This window comes from Ambystoma mexicanum, chromosome 5p, assembly GCF_040938575.1.
Source record: "Ambystoma mexicanum isolate Mex_15411 chromosome 5p, UKY_AmexF1_1, whole genome shotgun sequence".
Lineage (NCBI taxonomy): Eukaryota > Metazoa > Chordata > Amphibia > Caudata > Ambystomatidae > Ambystoma > Ambystoma mexicanum.
In genome coordinates this window covers 644,627,143-644,647,097 of record NC_090930.1, presented here as the reverse complement: position 1 = coordinate 644,647,097, position 19,955 = coordinate 644,627,143, and positions in this window count along the sequence as shown.

Below are 19,955 nucleotides of genomic sequence, written 5' to 3'. Positions count from 1 at the left end.
TCTCAATATCCAAAGAGACCAAAATTTGTGTGGAGGAATCAAAAGGGCGTGCTTCAACCAGATTTATAACATCCCTAGAGTCCAAAAGAAACGTGGGAGTGGCCATAGCAAGTGGTTTAATAAAGGTGTCTATATATTTGGACAGAGGCTCTAAAATGGAACTGCAGCCAGAAACAATGGGACGACCGGGAGGTTTCAGAGTGTCCTTGTGTACTTTAGGAATAATGTAAAAGAGCGGATTTCTCTCTTCAGACGAATTAATGAACTCACACTCCTTAGAGGACAAGAATCCTTCATGAAGACCACTTTCACTCAACGTAAGAATCTTCTTTTTTATAGATGTAGAAGGGTCACCATCACCTGCAAGGGAAGAAAGCCAAAGAGCAAACATCAAAAGTGGAACGGACAGCAATACAAGACAACAAACTTTACAATACAACAAAAACTGATGAGGAAAGACAAAGGCAAACAGGAACACTTACCTGAAGTATAGTGGCTTAGTTGCAGCAGGACTGGACTACCACATGCAAGGGACCAGTGAAGGAACTCGATCCAAATCATACAAGCTCCCCTGCCAGAAGCAGCAGGACTGATTGCTCGCCAAAACTAGTCAACAGGTGAGCTTTCCAGGGACAGCGCATCCCACGAGTACCACGGTTTGGGAGAAGAGGTCTGGAAGGGGATCAGGCGCACAAGCTAGCATACTCACTCCCCTTATTCTCCAGCGAGGAGCAGTCCCAAGCAGCATCACCTATTACCACCAGTCGCCTCATAAGCGCAGAGGGCAAAGTCGGACCTGAGCGACCTCACCCCTGGGAGGGCTGCAACCATGCCCCAATGCCTCTGCAGAGACCAGGTGAGCGTAACACATAGTTACCCTTCCCGAGAGCAACCCAGAGTTGATCCAAGACCCCCGTACCAGCCGGTGTGGGTGTCCCAACTGGAGCTCCAGGTCCAGAGCCTGAATCAAGATCTGAATCACATGTTAAGGGCTCAGCAGAACCCTCAGATGAACATGATAGCCCAGAATAACTCAAACCAAGGGTCTTGCACCCTGGAACAATGACAGGAAGAGAAAGCTTATAACCTACCAGTTCCAGAGGAGGAGGCACAGGTGGAAGGGGGATGCAAAGCCCTAGAAAAATCTTCCTTCCTCACCTGTGAAAAGCCCCTAGACACCCCAGAACCAGAACTAAAATCTCCTGCCCCTGAAAATCGGCAACCCAGGGAACAGAGGGTGGGAAGGAGAAACAGGGAGACTAAAACATCCCATTTTGTGGAGGAAGTCAGTGTCCTCCAGTTTGAAGGGGAAGAGTCCTTGGAGGATTCTGGGAAGTAAGTCTCCTTCTTCAAGTATGGGGGAATTCCTCCCAAAGAAAAATTGGCCCCAAGAGACCATAACCCCAACTGGGTAGAGGTGGGGACTGATTCAGAATTGCCCATCCCTGAACCCCAGAAATGTCATCCTCTGAATGTAACAGTAACTGAGGGATCCTACCCACAAACCAGTTCTAGTGATTGTCTCCAGGTAAGGGGTGGCAACACAGAGCTAAGGGAAAAAGGGATTTCAAATTCCCACCTATTTCAGAATGCCAAATTAACTTTACAGATTCCCGGACTTCCACAAAGAAAACTGTCCAAAACCCCACCGTGTAGGAGTCCAAAATAAAGAAACTCACCACCCAGCTTGCCCAAAATGGCCATTTCCTTTGCCCCTTGGAGGAGAAAGAAGGGAGGTTCTATGCCCCCTTCCGAGTGCAAGAGCAGTGCATTTTTAGCACTGGTGGACACTGGATCCCAAGCCACACTTCTGTCCAAAAGGGCCTTTGAGCAGCTACATTCAGGAAGTGGGGGAGAAACCAAATCCCTCTCACCCCTCTTCCTGGACATCTCCAGAACTTTGACGGGAATGAAATTCCCACCAAGGGGACTGCAGATCTGGAAATTAAAATTGGTCTACACAAGGTGAAGTACACAGTAATAGTCGTGACTCCAGAGGGAACCCCATGTCGATTAGGAAATTACCTCCTTTGGAAGTTGTCTCCTCTAATAGACTGTGTGAACAAGGGACTCTGGACTCAGGCTAACCAGGCAATAAAATTAAAACAAAGCATCAATTATGTCAGTTTAAATGGCACATGTCACATGGTTGAACAAAAATCTAACCAAATGAGTTCCATATCCCAAATAATCAAATGCCTGACATCACAGTCATTGCTGTAGGACAACAGACTGGGGATGGGAACTCCTCTCCATTCCTGAAAATCAACCTTCCTTCCAGTTTCAAGTGGCATTCCACACTGGAAGGAAATACCTTGACATTTTATACCGAACCCCAATCTGAAACTCCAAGTCCTGTAGTCAAAACTGATGAAAAACCAGCTCAAAGCTTGCCTGATATTCATAAAATGAGAGTACAGCTGTTCCTCCCTATTCAGTTAAAGGAGGGAAGGAAGTCTGTTCTCGCCAGAGTGTTCCTGAATAATGGAAAAAGTTTCATCAGTGAAACATTGTTCAGGAAACTCTCAAAAGATCCGACCATTCCCACATTTAAATTGATTGATAAGTGGGAAATGGGCCTGGAAACTCCCAATTCCAAACATATTCTGCCTAGCAGGTGTATGCCAAAAATGTCCAGAGGTGATAAAAGCATAGAGCATAATTGTTGGGTCGTGCAAGATGTCCCTGCTGCATTTTATTTAGGCAGTGACATTCTCAATCCGTTCGCAATTAATTTGGATGGTGTCCAGACATTTGGTCGACCTAAAACTGGTCGAATGACATTTGGTCGATGCAATTTGGTCGAAAACCAAATGGTTGAATTTTTTTTTTTAATTATATATTTATTTTTCGGGTTTTCGTTTTTTACAAAAATGGGTTTTTAGAAAAAAAAAAGGGGGTTGGGGGGACCCCCCCCAAAAAAAAAAAAAAGGTGAAAATAAAAAACAAAACAAAATTCGACCATTTGGTTTTCGACCGAATTGGTTCGACCATTTGTCTGGTCGACCAATTTTTTTCGACCAAATGTCTGGTAACCATTTGGATCTTATCAATGACAAGGCCTGGTCCCGACTGGGGGGCAACCCTATGGGCTTTGATGATTCTGAAAAGGCATTATGGTCAGCTCAATTGCTACTGTATGCAGTTGAAGTACAAATTGGAGAGGAGGTCACCATCCCAGGATGGACCCGACAATTCCCACTGGACCTTAAAATCAAGAGAGGACAGAAACTTCAAAATCCAGACGCTTATATACACCTCATGACCATCTTCAACAGCAGGGGTTGGGGTTAAACCCAACACCATTAGTTAACGTAGAACACAACACCATTCCAATATTGGTGCATAACAGAGACACTAGGAGTATCACTCTGGGCGCAGGCAACATTATAAGAATGGCGGTTGATGACCAGCATTTTTCCATGGACTTAGGGAATTAAATTATAGGACCAATCCCCAATGACTGCTATGACTGTGACAATGAAATGCCGCCAGAAAGGGTCTTCCCCCGGCAAGGGGGGAATTTCCTGGTGTACTCTTCCAGCCCTCACGGGGAAGAGGTTACTTGTGACATCAGGAAGGATGAGGTGATATTCCAGGTCCACAATAACTACCTCTCCTACCTGAAACCCCCTGTCCAAGTCAACACCCTGATCATAAATCTCTCCACCAAGCTGGAGGTGGCCACTGAGATTGAGAAACCCAAGGTCTTTCCAGGTTTCAGAAAGATGGTTGAAGAACGGGTAAACCTTGCTGATGCCTGTGAGACCGAGGATAAAAAAGCAAAAGTTGAAACAGTTGTTTTTAAATTCTCAAGATATCTTTGCTGTGGACTCGTACAATGGCAGTCGCACCAATATACATACTACCTCAATTCCCAAGGACCCTGGAATGACTCCTGTATTCGTGAAGCAATATTGCTTGCCTCTCGCGTCTATGGAGACCCTTACAGAAATTATAAGAAACCTAGAGTCCCATGGGATAATTTGTCCAGTCCACAGTACCTTTAATATTACGGTACTGGGGATTTTAAAACCAAATGGCCAATGGAGACTTTGCACAGACCTTAGGGAGCGGAACAAACGGGTCCACATGTCCCGATGGCCTCTTCCCCTTCTTCGACCAGGGACTGGCGCAGATCCAGGGGTCAAAGGTGTACACCGCCATTGACCTGACCAACGGATACTGGACAGAACCCGTCAGTAGGGAGGACCAGTACAAGCTGGCCTTTTTCTTCAGGGGCAGCAGTATACATGGAACTGGACTCCCTTTGGATACATAAACTCTGGCAATTAATTCAACATCTTCCTACACAAAACCATGCCCAACTTGGGTGAAAGGGGTAACCTGGCCAATGTGGATGATATCCTGATTAAAAGCTCAACTGTGGAGGAACACATAGCGGAAATCCGCTATGTTCTGACACAGTTGAGGATTGCCGGAGCAAAACTGTCCATCCAGAAGGCACAGTGTTGTAGGACCCGTGTAAACTTCTTGGGACATGAAAGGGGAAGCACTACTAAAACTGAAACACCCCACAACTCGGCATGAACTAAGGAGCTTTCTCGGACTGACTAATTACAGTAGGAAGTTCATTGAGGATTACGCAAAGGTCACATGACCCCTGGTCAATCTGTTAAAAGAGGGTGTCAAGTGGGAGCGTGGTTCAGAACAAGCCGAGGCAGTAAAACAACTCAAAAGAAGTCTCTCACAAGCGCCTTGTTTAGCTTACTCTGTCAAAAACAAGGAGTTCTTCTTGGAGACGGGGTTCTCAAATACATGTGTATGTGGCATGTTTAAACCCACTAGTCCAGGCCCTGCAACATTCCTGTGCATTGCTTTCATCAGGAACATCAGAATGGCAAAGCATGCTGCTCGCTAAAAATCACCCAAAAGTGTGCAGTAAAAATCTGAAAAATAGGCCGCCATCCACTTTTTCCTGTCTCAGTTGTAACACAGGAGACCACTGCCAAAACCCATCATTTGGTTGCCCACAGAGCAAGGCTGATTGCAAAAGAAACACAGAGCTGTGTGAATACTGTTTTTCTTGGTTATCAAATTTGCAAAAATCATGGTGCACAAACCACCCAAAAGACCCAACCTCCTTGGTGGGTGTTAAACATCATTCTACTTCAAGAATCCACATACATACAATGTCCACAGAAGTACACTTATCAGAAGAAAATCCACATTGAAGATTGCTTGCTGGAAAGAAATCTGTCAAAAATGGGTGCAATACCGTTACTCGCCTCTGTCAGATGCTGGCTATCTCTAAATCTGACAGGAGAAACTTGTGTCTAAAAAAGCTAAACATGCCAATGAAGGGATTTCCATCAAATGCAATATAGGGTGCCACACATTGATTTTCATGTTGAAAAAGACTGGAATTGAAGATATGTTTGCTGATTTTAAATTTGAAACTGATATTTTTCACAAGGGACAATGTCAAATTGACCATAAGGTAACCTGATTCAGCTAAAACTTCAAAGAGGCTTTCTTCCCCTGAGAACATACCACCCTGTTGCTTCCCACCAAAAGGACAGAAAATTTCATTTGAATGCTAATGAGGGGAGGAGGGGCACTTTGGCTTGTTGCTCTGCTGATCTGGGAAAGAGACAATGGGTTCCTTGAACTGAATAGAAAATGCTAATTCAGGTGTGACTGACATCAACTGCCCTGGCAGGAAGAAGACCATGTGACCCTCTGACTCAGCCAAGCTTTGGAGGCGGGCCAGACTGAAAATGTGGATTGGAAAAATGAAGTAACTGTATGTTTTAGAAAGAGACTTATAGCAAATTGTACTGAACTGACAAAAATATGAAATAGAGATTATTAAAATGAAAAATTTGCTCACAGTTTAAAACTAATCTGGAATCTGTGCGACATTCAGAGACTGAACCACAAACTTTTTAATATTGTAGCTATTGTGATCATGCTAGGAACATGAAAAATTACAGGAATATGCCCAGAGGGTATGTACAGGTATGTATAAAAAATTGTACAGATCCGAAAATGTGTAACCAACCAAAAGCGTGAAAAATTGTCATTTATGAACCAAAACTCGTAGGAAGATAAGATTTGGACAGAAACGTACCTTAGTCAATCTGTCATGTAATTATGTATTATTGACAAGTTGTGCATATTGAAAATATGTTTTTTGGGAAAAACTGATTTTCTGGGTAAAAGCAAAGGGGAGGTTCTTCCCTAAATTATAAATGGCAGCATCACTCTGACACATCATGACACCTCATGACACACTGTTCCTTTCTCAAATGAGGGGACAGGGAATTCTCTGACCTATCAGATCCTTAGAGAGTTGGCATTGTATAATCAGCCTTCCCACCCCTTTGGAAAATGGATACGTAGGGACTGTTTAGGACCCAGAAGGACACACATTCACTCATCAACTGATCCACTGGTGAAGCACCCTGCAGGAAGATCCAGACTCCAGAACATAGAACCAGACCTAGAACCAGACTCCAGAACCCTGAAGCAGAGGCCCAACCCAAAAAGCTGAACCCTTTTCAGCAGGCCTTTAAAATCTTGTAACCTGATTTAACCCCTAAACTTCCACGGGGCCTAACTTAACTGATCCAACAGCCTGGGTGAGCTGTTTGTTGCTTCTGGCCAACAACCTTTGCTAGAACCCAAGATCCAGATCAGTCCAGCAGAGCTGTAACCCAGAACCCATCAGATCCAGTCCAAGAGGCCGCGCAGAGACCAGAGTGCTGAGAGCAGAACCAAGCACCCGAGACCTGTCCGGTGGCAAGCCAAGTCCAGTCCAAACCCTTGACCAGATCTTTTGACGGGTCAATTTTAAACCAGAGTTGTGAGTATTTAGCGTAGAACTGTCCATAGTCATCTCTTAGTTTAAAGTAATCCATCCAACCCATTCCAACATATCCAGACTGTATTGTAGAATCTCTTTTGTCCATTCTGAATCCTTTCTCATCCATCTAATCCTGTGATAATTGTTAGTATAAACCAACCTGTTTGTAATTCAAAGCGCAATTTCATTTGAAATCTTGACTCCTTTTGAGAAAAATTTACCTTCACAAAAACCACCGTAACTTTTGAACCATATGTCCTAGAAACAAAGACATTCAAATTCCTTATAGTTTTTCCGTAATCGCGTTTCTCACACGCAGAAAAGTTGCCGCAAATTTGCACTTGGCTCAATTTCACTCCATGTAAAATAGCTATTTCTTGTTTTCAACTTCTGAATTTCGTTTTCCATCTGCTAATCATTCTACAATCATTGCTAGTGTTGAACCTATCCAAAGCAACTCTCACTAGTTCTGAATCCTATTTAGCAAATTAAAGTCATTTTTAGCATTTTTCCCATTCAATTCAAACCACATTTAAAAGCAATTGACCTGTTTCAAATCATGACTATTTCTCTAAGCTTGCTGGGGGGAATCGGGATTTAAACTGCAATTGTTGATTGTTATTCCTGAAATCTGTGTGCCCTCATTCCATATCTTCATATTGCATATTGGGGGAGTGAGTAGTGACAGGGGGAAAGAATGATCACCTTGTCTTTGATTGAAGTCATATCAAGTCTTATTGCTGTGTTGCATTTTTCCTAGCATTGCATTTCTTGAACTCATACAAAGTATTCTCTGCTACATTATTCTTCCTATTCCTAATCCTAATTGATTAAAGAGATTGTTGATATTGTAGTATCACCCATTGCTGATCATTGCATAAATATTCATAAGTGTGATGTTCCGATATTATTCATATTCATAAAACTGTGATAGATATATTGTTCAATTATTTAAATTCTTATTGTTCAATTCTTCAAATAAATCTTTTAATCTGCAAAACAAACCTATTTCTTGGTTCAGTGAGACCAGGGGGATTCAAAGAGAGGGGCGTTATGTAAGGGTACATCATCCAGAATTAAAAGAACTTTTGACATAAAAATATATAAATAAGGGTTTCCAATGGGCATCCCATACTAGGCATTGACTTAGTTGGAGTGCTGGATTGAAATAACTTAAACATAACATCAGTATTATATGAAAAGCATGGCAAGGTCAATAAAGTCATCTCCTAGGCAAGTAAGACTTTTTCTTATGTGGAGGAAAAATTCAACAATTGTGAGATGGCACTCCTGGCAATGTTGTGGGCATTGAAAAAATGACTGCCCGTTCATCCAGGGGAGCACACCATAGTGTCGACTCCTCACCAGGCTTTGCAATACCTTGAAAGTGATAGAATACGGGCAGGAAATATATGTTTTTCCAGAATTACTTCCTGGATTCTGTCCATGCAAGGCTTTCCTGTGGAGGTCAGATAGGGCCAAAACAAGAAGAGTCACCTTGCGCAAGGTTTGGCTACTGACATGATTGTGCCTGAGAAAACTGTCTCGAGGACGAAAGTCTCAAAACCCAAGACAACATGGAGGCGTACCTGAATTCCCCGCACACAGTCTATGATGGAGACCCGTGCAAGTGGATCCCCACAGTTTGTGGACGGGTGCTCCTACCATGTTGACAACAACGGGGTAAAGGAACTGGTGGCCGGTGTTGGGACTGTCTCAGTGAATGATGCTCCGGAACCCTCCGCTGGGTACAAAATTGGTCCCCGCAGTAGTCAGGTGGCGGAGTTGATGGCAGTTCACCAGGCCATCCTCACTGCCATGCAACACCGACTACATGAACTTGTCATAATTACTGATTCAGATTATGTCCAGAACGGGTTTGTGGAGCACCTGATCAACTGGAGAACCAAAGGCATGCTGTGTGCTAATAATAAACCACATAAGCATGGCAAACTCATTCAACATATCTATGATCTGGTTACCTTTAATGGGATGACCATCTATTGGAAAAAGATTAAGGGTCATTCCAGAATAGAGGGACCAGACTAAACTGGAAATGACCTGGCTGATCGGCTGGCCAAAACCGGTGCCATCCAAGGGGATCTCCTTGAGATCGAGTGCCTGTTGGGGGAAATCCAGGTCACTGCAGTCACCAGGTCCCAAACACTTGCTCACAATGAACTCTCAGTCTGCCCAGTGGAGTAAGGAGACCCCAGATGCTGATTTAATCATGGCACAAAAAGGGATCAGATTATTGGGAAATTTTACTAACACATTGTTGACCCTGTGAACTTTCCTCTGACGGAAACCGATTACATTTGGAAAGAGGACCTCAGAGTGTTGATGAAGTTTCCCAAAATGTTACGAATCCAAGACAGTTTGTTGGTAAGGAGATCCATCTCTGGAAGTGACCAGTGGGTGGTACCTACCTCATTTCAAAACCTGATGCTAAATCACGCCCATGACGCAGCCACAGCCGGTCATCGGGAGTTTCATACTACTTTAGAAATCTTGCGGGAGGTTGCATACTGGCCACACATGGGGCAGGACCTTGAACAATATTTGAAGAGGTGTCTTTTGTGTGCAAAACATCAGCCAAGCTCACGCACACCAAGCTCACCTCCAGAAGAGGGGGATGACACTGCTTGGTCATTTTTACAAGTAGATTTCATTGGGTCTGTGATTCGCTCCTCTAGGGGGATCAAGTACATGTTAACAGTAACATGCTTGTTTACCAAATGGGTGCAATGTCTCCCGTCCCCAAATTGCAAGGCAGAAACAGCAGATGCCCTGATGATCAACCACATCTTCTTGTGTTTTGGCCTTCCCAAAGGATTGAGTCAGACAGATGATCTCACTTTACCAGCGAAGTGATGACAAAAATGTGAGAGATACTTGGGGTAAAAAGGAAACTCTATATTGCCTACCGCCGATCGTCTATTGGGGGAGTTGAGAGGTACAATAAAAGCATTGTGAGCATTCTCAAGATGTGTTTGGCAGATTCTGGCCCAAATTGGGACATCCAATTACCAATTGTCCTGATGCCCATCAGATCTTCACCATCTTCTGTGACCAAAATGTTTGCATTTGAGTTAATGACTGGACAAACTCTGAGAAACAGCTCCACAACACATGAATATGTTGAGAATCTAAGAAAACACCTTCCGCATGCTTTTGCTTACGCTCAATGGAATCTTGAGAAATCGGCAGAGGTGATGAAAACCCACTATGACTTAAAAACAACTAAAAAAGAATACCAAGTAGGAGACAGGGTCTACTTGTACAATTTTCAGAGGAACCAGACTAAGCAGAGAAAATTCCTCCCCTCCTTGCGCGTTCCATTAGAAATTGTAGACAGAATTTCACCTGTCGCCTACAGAATCCCCATCCCCAAAGAAGAGCTGTCAGAAGAGAAATGGGTCCACCTCAATCAGTTAAAAAGTTGACACCCCAGACACATTTTGCAGCTGATTAATGACCCAAAACAAAATCAAACAGAGGAACCATCGGAAGAATGAGAAGAAATAAAAAGAAAAAGCATAAGGACATATGTAGGTGCATAGGTATATCTATATAACAGGGAGTATTTTTCTTTATTGTTATTGTAAAAATGAAACCAAGGTGCTGTAAAAGTCAAATGGTGTTCTTGTTCTGTGGAGTAATTTGCTTGATATTATTGTCTAAATGTAAGGAAAAGAACATAGAAAATTGTAACTGTAATGCATTGTTCCGCTGTTGTAAATCTTCCGGGAAGATTGTCATTTAAATATCCTAAAACCTGTTTTTATCTATCCCCTATTGGATAATTAACTTCATTACCTCCCAGACTGGTGAGGACTTCTCCGGAGAACTGGAAAGGGAAGGAAGACAAGGGGGTGCCGCTCCATACCCTCCAACCAAAAGACGGAAGGAAATCCTGGGGTGCCGCTCCCTGATGAAAGAGAACTCCGTCAAATGAACCCCACTCTGCCCTACTGTCCCTCAACAAGAAGTCGCGGCAGAGCAGGGGGGGAATCTGTGGGGTACATTTAAGGCCTAAGGCGGAACCGCCCTAAAACAAAAACTGTATTTCAGTAGTCACCCAAAGATGGCTGTGCTTTGGTCTACTGAGCACATATGGGGCGAGAGTTGAACACTGCCTCCCCAAGAATAACTGCATTTTGTTGTCATTCACATGAATCCAGAGAAAACAACTCAAATTCAGAATGGCTGTGCATTTCTGTTCTGTCATTTAAACATTCCAGGCTGCTCAGGAAAATTACCTGCATTTAAAACGGCATTGCACTGGTGCTACATTCATTTCAAGCATCACACAAGTTTATTGTATCAAAACACAGCCCTGTCTGTGTATTTCATTTTGAACAGCATCAAATAAGACCATCCCTCCCAGAACGGCATTGTTTCATCAGTAAATTCCATGAAAAGCAAAAAAATTCTGCTACAAATCCGCACGGCTTGGATTAACTTTTTTTTAATGAACCAACACACGCAAAGTACTTCAAAAGAAAGATACTCTCTCTTGTCTCGTGTCAATTACCAAAAAACCTTTTTCAAGCATATCTCTGTGTCCAGAAACTGACCAGATCTATAAAAAGCCTTTCAGAAAGTAAATGTAAAGGAAGCTGTGTGCGAAAAAAAAAAAACGCATCTGGTGAAATCAACATGTAAAAAAAAATGAAAAGGTCTAAATCTGCTTTTGCAAAGCAGAAATTGACCTTGGGAAAGCTAAATGTGGAATAATACTGTAGCTCGCAAAGAAACACAATTGTATATGTGGGGAGAGGGGCTGTAGAGAATGTATATTGTGCTCTGTCCCCTCACCCCCTAAAAGACAAATCATCCTGGCTGAGGCACAGGAATTTCTGTCAAACCAGTTTGTCAGCAAGGCTAATTTTGCACCTACCAGTGACTAAGGCTGCAAGGGCATGTGCCCTGTTCTTATGGACCTGACACTGTGATCATTACAAGTTCTCCCAGACTGCCAGGCAGAACTGCTCCCAAGGACAAAGGATGGGCATGAAGCCCTGAGTTTTGCCTCAGGGGTGTGATTTCCTCTACATTCAAACTGGAGGACTTCAAAGTGAAGTCATGGAAACCCTTGTGTAAACTGACCCAGGGGAGACTATTTGGATTGTGGGGATGGCAGCACTGCCAACCTCTTTGGCAAATCCACCTCATTGACAATGAAGGACAATTATACTTTAAGACTTTTTTCCTTGCAATATGAATACGCAGTAATGTGATATTATGACAGTTTTAATGTGATTTTTGGACAAGCAGAAAAAGACTGTTTGCATCTCTCTGGCACGTGGTGAACTGAAATGGTGAAAAAAATGCATTTCTGGGGGAAGCATAAATGGCACAGATATTAAACTTGGGGAAACTATGCCAAATACTATTTTGCATATTTGTCACCGTTTGCAGCATTTTAGATAATATGTTTCTCCTGAAAATCGTGAAAGTGTGCCAAGGACGAGGCAACATCGCAAAGAATTGGCGTTTGAACTGGCCAATTCCTTGTGAAATATGGGATCTGCCTATCTGATTTTTATGATGGTGACTATTGTGAATATGACGTTTTGTTCCTTGTGAGACAAAGGGTGTCATAAAATTACACAAACATAAGGTGAGGTCACTTCCTTGAACCAATCATCCAATCATCCTGGAGAAAAGAGGCGACACCCGTGGCCTGGCCTATCCCATGCAAGGGGTAAATCCAGATTCCGTAAGCCCAGAATTGTAAAAGCCCAGAATTGTAATATTCTATGATGTCACTCTGCCTATATAAGGGGTAGACAGGGAGATACAGGGATATTCAACCTTCAAAGTTCACCCTTCATTATTCCAATAATCCAGAACCAGGTCCAGAGGCAGCTGACCCAGATCCAGGCAGAATCACCTATCCAGAACTACATTCATGCCAATAATCCAGGGAGAAATAAGGAAAGGCGGCTGATCCCTTTAGGAGAAACCAGTGACCAGACTTTTTGCTCAGCTGACCCATTCTGCTGACCACAGTGACCAGACTTTGGCCAGCTGTTCCCCACCAGGAGAGCCTAGCTGATCCAGTAACCAGATCTCTTGACCCCACTGCCCATTACCAGATCTGAGGTACTGCCTTCTAGAGACCCGGCTGGCTGTCCAAATTACCAAACCCAAGCATGAATTGTAAGTATCCCATCACCCAGCACCCACAAACTGCACATCCCGCTATTTTACGTTGCTTCCTGTTCAAACCCAATTGAAATCCCATAAAAACCCATGTCATTTCCCAAATTGCAAGTATCCTCTGTTCACCCTTTCCCTAGAAGAATCTGTTAGCATATTTTTTTATTTATTTCCTTGAGTTACCTCTGTAAGTCCCTAGTATCATTTGGAATAAATCAATTAAGAGATTCACGGTGAGTTGGTTGCAATTCGAACTCAACCGCCTCATGACAAGTGCCTTTCTTTAACAATTATAGTCCTTAAATTATAGTCTCAGTAGAACTAATCATTGTGCTAACAAAACCGATTTTCCCTATGTAGTTTGCTTTCTTTAAAATCTGATTTGCATTTCCCATAATAAAGACCCATACTATTATCCTATAAGAGTCATTCCTTCCCCTCAGCATCCTATCTGTTCTGTACCTTTGTTTCCCATCCAAAAATGAAAATTCCCATTTTGACTACTAAGTCAATTTACTTAGGTGTTTGCCAATTTAAAGCCGTGTTAAATAAGAAATTGCAATTCTGCTGTGTGTGCTTTTTGTTGCATTGTTTTCCCCCAAAATAGATCTTCTCACCTGTGTTAACGTTGATTTAGTTCTCTGCTCAGTAGCCTGTAATCTTCCTTGTCTCTTTAGTGCAGCCCCACAAATTTCTGTCCTATCTATCCTACTGTAAGTGTAAACTGATCTACAAGTAATACGTGCAATCCGAGTATGTTATTTTGCTCATTTTGAAGGTTTTCAGTTTTAGTTTTTGGGTTCCCATTCTGGATTGGTGGGTCGAATTTAAAAACTGATTGTTCTCTTTTCTTGCTGGCTCCTTGTCACTGCTTTCCATCCACACAGAATTTAGTTAGCAGGTGTTTGGGGAGTGTTGCAGGGGGAGTGCCTAACCTTTGTACCATCTATGTTTGTGAAGAAAAGTGATTTTATTTCAATTTCTATTCAAGGTTTATGTAGATGATGTCAAAAAGTTGAATTAATTGTATTAAAACATTTTGAGTTATATTATCACCACTCTGGTGATTGCTGCCCTAAAATTTGTTTCACTCTTATTATTCATTTGAATCATAAAAATAAATAAATATTTCATTGTTACACACTGGCCTGGTTCATGGTCCATTGCGACACAGTGTGTTTGTTAAGGTGGGTGTGAGACGGGTTGGGTGCCTCTTCAAGAAAGAATCCATGGTTCAAATAAATATAAAAAGCATGTTTTATTGTGCGCCATCTTCAGTGTCCGTTGAAGAAGTCTCTGGCTGGAGGGTGCTGTGTCATAACATCTGTTACAAGACATGCTAGAGAGGTACAGAGAGGAGGGTGTTTTGTGAAGTGTCTATAGATGTGCTGCTCCTATCTCTAGCAGTACCACTTGGATGGCCGAGAGGCTTTTGCAGGTTTTCTTAATATCTGATGTAATGCTTCTGCCGGATTTCTTCATCCAGTTTATTCCAGGGTGGTAATAATGTCTTTATTCTGTTGCAAGATACTCTGGCATTTCGCAACTGAAAAAAGAAAAACAAAGATGTCTAACATAGAAAAGGATATGAAGTCTATTCACACTTTCGATGACAGCCATATAAAACAGTAAAACAAAAAGTATACAAAGAAGATGGCCTCCACGGAACGGGAGAATGGACTACATATAGTCTATTTTCCCTTTCCATGGGGGCTACTAAAACTTTATATGTATTTGTTTGTAGAAGAACAATTTGACACAAATGATGTACTTTATGTTTGTAGACACTGTGTTGGGTTTTATAATGAAACAGTTATTTCAGCGAGAAGTGTTTTGAATGACATGGTAGTGCCCGATATCTCTGTTGTGTTTTAACAATTGAACATGTTTGAGGTGATTGCACAGCAAACTGTTTATCCTTTTTGAAGTTACTGTTAGATTGCAAACAAAGATACCAAACTTTCCTAAAAAATCATTAGTGCAAGGTGTTAGAGGCAATTTTGTGAATTTACCACTAAATTTGGAGGAAAATGTAAACATTCTAGGAGTGAAGTGTGCCATTGCAGATTTTGTGTCTGTTTTATTAAATGGTGTTGCCAGAAAAGATAAGATTGGCAAAAGTTTATAGATATTGGAAACATGAAAAATACATTTGCGTTTCTATTGCAGCACACTTATTTATACAATGGTAGTGTGACTGTTCAAGACTTGTGTATGTTTCCAGACTGGCAAACTAAGAGTTTGCTGGTAGGGGTCCAGAACTCTTGCCAGGCCTGATTTTCGGGGAGTTCAGGCCCCGACCAACAGTGTTTTTACTAAAGAACTAGCACCGTTAGCTACAGTGCCAGTGCTTCAGTGACTTCATTCCCATGGAGTCCCACATGGGGATGTACCATTTCCGCTGCTTGCGAGAATATCACGGTGGCACCAGGAAGTGAGGCTGTGGAAAAGGTGTTATTGGGTGATATTTTCACTGTAGCTGTGACAGGTGGTTGTGCAGAATCAACTTCAAGCCATTAAAGTGCTGCCTGCAACTGCTAGAGTTTTCAAACACCTGCAGCACAAGAACACTCTCTTTGGAGAGTAACTAGAAATGCTAGAGAGATTCAGAGAGGAGGCTTTATTTTTTATGGCATTTTCTTTTTAGAGTTGTCATTTTTGTTACTTTACATTTTCGTCACCAGTTGGACCTATGAATATGCCTAACATTGCTCAAGAAAACACTAAGAAGTGATCCTCCTAATGTTCCATCAGAAATGCTTAGGAAGATCAATCATGATAAATCATGTGGTGTGATTCTCATGGGGTGATGGGGATGATGTATATTGAAAATTGCATGAGATGGTGTGGAGAATAGGGGGGTAGAGAGGCACTAACACATTAAGTACGTAAAATCCCAAGGGGGATAACATGTTTGTAATCTGTTTCCACAGTGATTATAGAAAAGGGAGTGTGTTTTCATATTTCAGGTGCAGAAGGGACAAGGCGAGTCTCGAGGCCACCAGAGACTAGAGGGACAGATAAACCAAAACGTGAATTGTCAAGTGCTAACAACTAGTCCCTAATGCACTCCTTATGGAGATAAAGCAATCCTGTTAAATGAAGTTATTAAGTAATCAAATGAGGGTATATAGATATACAAATTCCTGTCACCCAATGGGCATTAAGTTATTTCAATGCAGGCCGTACTAGTGCCCAAATCTTCTGAATTCAAAGTCAAAATCAGTTCTTTCAAATTACAGTCAGATCATTTTCAAAAAATATATTTATAGGAAAACAAATGTTTAAAGGAAACATCCATTTTTTACAAAAACAGTGGCAAAGGTTTCCCTCCACATATTTAGAAACAATAACGGTTTTTCATTGGTACAGTGTGTCACATTCCATAGTTGTGTTTAAATTCACACCACTTGGTTTTATACAGTCCTGGAAACAGTTCTTTAAGGTCTATATGTTTATTCACATGTAATAGGCTGCTGTGCAGATGTCCTTATTGCCAACGTGTTTCTGAAAATCAATCCTTCTTCAGGGCTAGTCAAGCCTATTATTTGTTGTACAAGTCCCTCTTCCTTGTCAGGATGTGTACCTGTAAGGTAACACACAGAGACAGGTGTCAGACGGAATTGTGGGTCACAAGTATAGTAATCTCAAAATGGCATGTAAAAGTTAGTCAAACTGACCTTCAGTATTCTCCTCTTCCCTCATCGAATCATAAGGGCTGTATTCATGCTTCATACAGTTTCGGGGGGAGGTATATTGTGATGCTTTTATGTTCACAACAGCATAGGTGCTGCATGATTGGATCCCGTACCGGCTATGGAGCGGACAAAATAAAATGCCTGAAGCGTTCAGCAGGTCAGTATGTTCTTGGTGTCTGTGATATTCTCCACAGGTCTGAAGATATAGCGAAATATCCAGACCTAAAAAGTATAATAGAAAGACCTGAGTCGGCTCTCAATATGAACATCATGCTCATATAATATTCACAATCTATAGAGAGAGAAATGCTCAGAAACCGGGATGCGTAAGTCATGTGTTTAAACATCGGTCCGTCCCCTATACATGGATTAGGACTGAGTGATGGCATGAGTGTTAGTTTGTTGTGGTCGCTATGTGTGTGACTGACTGCACCCATTGCCGTACTCTTCCCATATACTTCATTGCATATTCGCATTGTGTCGAATGTGCAAGAATCATGGCATGCTGTTAGTAAACGGATCGGTTGTGATAATACGGTTTGAATCGGTGCCAAAGTCTCTCATGCGTACATCCGTCGTCATCTGTGCGGTGGTGCAGTCGTGTTCACAGATAGCAGGTAATGGAGTTTACCTGAGTGTTTCGACGGTCCCTGCCCTGCGTCGGTCTCCTCAATGGAAGGTGGGCGCCAGTGGCAATGATGATATGGCCACTAAGCTACCTCTACGCATGCGCACTGTGTCACCAGGATGCCATCTTAGAAATGCAGTATATACGTTTACCATGGTAACGTGTCTTGAGAATAGCAAAACAGTTCCTGTGTGACAGTCGCGTTAACTGGCGTTCACGTATAGGTACAAACGGAAACTAATGTCTACTTCATAATATAGTAAACCGCTCATCTCAAAGAAGGGCAGTAATGTTAATCTGGTCGATAAGCGACCTCTACGCATGCGCACTGTGTCACCAGGACACCATCTTAGAATGGCAGTGTATACATTACCATGGTAACATACCGTCAGAGTAGCCGAACAGTTCATGTGTGTCAGTCTCATTGGCTGGTGTACTCATGTAGGTACAAATTGAAGGTAATGCCTACTTCATGGTGGAGTAGACCGCTCATCTCAAAGAAGGGCAGTAAGATTATACCCTGGGTCGATCGGCAGACTGCATTATTGGTGGACAGAGAAAGGGGCAGGCTGCCGATAATCATCGGCTGGGTGCCCCTTCTCTGTCGGGGTTCAGAAACAGGATGGACTCATAGCCATCTGTGGTCTAAATCAATAAAGAAGTAACTGTAACTGCATATAAGTCCACATTGTGGATATTGTAGCTCACTGTAGGTAACAATAGATGGTATTGTGGGTACTGCGTTGCCTGTAAATGGCCTAGCACAGACATAAGTAGTGGAGTAGAGTAGAGTAGAGTAGAGTAGAAAAACGGTGCCATGAAAATATTGTAGAAATACAGGGACATTCTAGCCCCCTGTGTTACCCCAAGCAGAACAGGGATGGGTCTCTGCTATTTCTGAGCATACTCTGCTGTGTCTGTTATCCAATCCATGAAACAGCCAGAAGTGACAAATTAGCAACCTCGGCTAATCTAGACTTAAGTATAGAATGATCGACCAAGTCAAATGCCGCGGACTGGTCAAGCAAAATTAGCAAAGAGAGAGACCCTTTGTCTGGGCGATCAAGCAGTTTTGACTTTAACTCGAGGAAAAAGGAGGTCTCCGTGCTAAAGCTCCACCTAACGCCAGATTGGTGCGTATTCAAGATAGGGTACATATTTAAATGTTCTGATATCTGGCCATATGCCACCTTATCCAAGATTTTTAGCAAAAACTAGCAAAAACGGGGTGTTGGAAATAGGGTGATAGTTCAAAGGATTGTCCCTAGCCAGTCCAGCTTTTTTCAGTATGGGCATGACCATGATTTCTTTCAAATCATCTGGAGTCATTCCTTCGCACAATGAGTGGTTGACAAATGTGCAAATTGCCTTTATGAGAGGAGGGGGGCAAGTTTTTATTATCAAGGAGGAGCAGAAATCCCCTTTGCACCGGTTAGATTTTAATTTTTCAATTACTTTTTGTAGGGACTCTTCTGTGATTGGGTGAAAGTTGAATTGGGCCACCATTGACTCAATCCCTAGGGGCTCCTGCTGTCCACTTTTAGCCTTTGGAGGCAGCTCCTTCTTTCTCTCCAGCATCCCTTCTCTAATACCTAAGAGTTTATTTTTCATGCCATCTTGTATCTGTTATTGGAACAGGAGAGTGGCGTCCTACCGCACAAGTTTATGTTACATTACATACACATTTTCTGCAAAGATTTCAACATTTAAGATGCTTAGTAACATTGTAGCTGTACGATTTAGCTCACTTGTATCAATTGCGAAGGGAGCAAAAAACACACATATAGTGGGTTTTAGCTCATTTATTTAGCCAAAATCAAAGGGGTGCGGATTTGATTCCGCATAGTATTTTTTTAGTTTTTTGACAAGGCCTGCATGTTATTTGGCAGACGTATTAGCAAGACAAGAAAAAGCAAAAGAACAAAACACAAGTATGTTCAAATCACTCGTAAAAGAACATTAACATGACAATATACATATATAAATGCAAAACAGTTATTAAGCAGTGAATGCTTCTGTGGTTGACCTATATGTACATCACATTCAAATACTTTAAATCTGTTATAGAGCAACCACCACGTATTTTCGTAACAATAATGAGTGAACTGTCAAAACTGGGTTCAAAAAGTCGTCACTAGCACATCCTTCTTGATGTTTTCGAGGTGCACTACGTGTTGGGAGGTAACCTAGTCTTTGGTCTGTAGATCAAGTGATGGTGCGGGACAGGGGTGGCATGCCCATGTGTTGGAATGTCCCGTGACGTATTTAACCACAGCTAGCTGAGGGTGCAGAATGAAGAGCTCCTCCTCTAGGGTGATCCTAGTGGGTCAGTTGTGATAAACAGCATACTGACAGTTAGAGTAGCTGAATGAGGTTAGTGCGGTGTAACATAGAGCCCATTGGATGGTATATGGTAGAGAGGCTGCAGTGTTGTTACACATACGGCTAACTCATAAGAAAGTGGTAGGCATGGCTTCATTGAGGCCCCTGGTGGTAGATTTCAATTTAAAGATCCACCAGGATTCCTTGTGATTTAGTGCATTGGCAGCGTTGGTAGTGTTAAGGACAGTGTCCACCACCCACCAATTCATATCATCAACCCCATGTTGATACTTTAGATAGTGTGAGACTA